General features: G+C 32.6%; 1 protein-coding gene across 1 annotated transcript in view; it reads right to left on the bottom strand.

Annotated features, from left to right (window-relative positions):
• LOC123520732 overlaps nt 1-157 on the bottom strand; it is a 7,671-nt gene extending 7,514 nt beyond the window's left edge. The window contains exon 1 of the mRNA XM_045283290.1: nt 1-157. This exon is cut by the window's left edge and continues 204 nt beyond it. The gene's annotated coding sequence lies outside the window, so the exon portion shown is untranslated.
• Between the last annotated feature and the right edge of the window lie 577 nt (nt 158-734).

Raw genomic sequence — 734 nt, 5'->3', positions numbered from 1 at the left:
AAGAACCTGACCAGAATGTGATATATCTGATTACAGTAAGATAAGTCAAGTGTGGCTGCCGGTTTTTTTTTTTTTTTTTTTCTATTTCTTCTTCTGCCAAAGTAGTGGGATTTATTTAACTGTTGGTTCAGCGCAAATGGGCGGTCAATTTAGCCGTATGGCTAGATCTAGGTATTTCAATAGCTGTGTGATCGAGGCTTTATATATATATATATATATATATATATATATATATATATATATATATATATATATATATTAGTTTTGTTAATAAGTGGAGTAATCAGTTACATTGAAATATGAATATCTCGGATGGCTGAGAAGGAAGGGTGGAGAACGACATAATATAGATAAAAGGTGGAGACAAGGAATTGGGGTGGAGATAAGAAAACAACAAAAAGTAATGAAAACAAGATATATACTGTGATTATAAAGCGAGAAAGAACAGTGTAGAAGAGAAGACTTGACAGAGACTGACGTGGAGAGAAGGCGAAATTAAAAATAGAACAAACAAAACTTAAATGGAGAGCAGACTTGTAAACATAAGAGCTAATCTAACAATATGAAACCGCTAAATGGTAAGCGAGTGTGGCCAGGGCTTTCGTTTTTTTTAGGCAATTACCTCAGTTTAGTGTAATATCACCACTTTTAAAGTAATTCTGTGGTAATGAGATTTTTTTTAGGTAATTCTGAGGTAATTTAAGAACCTCAAAGGTAATTCTGAAGTAACTGTA

The sequence above is a fragment of the Portunus trituberculatus genome, chromosome 47 (genome assembly GCF_017591435.1).
Source record: "Portunus trituberculatus isolate SZX2019 chromosome 47, ASM1759143v1, whole genome shotgun sequence".
NCBI lineage: Eukaryota > Metazoa > Arthropoda > Malacostraca > Decapoda > Portunidae > Portunus > Portunus trituberculatus.
This window is presented reverse-complemented; position numbering and strand designations above follow the sequence as displayed.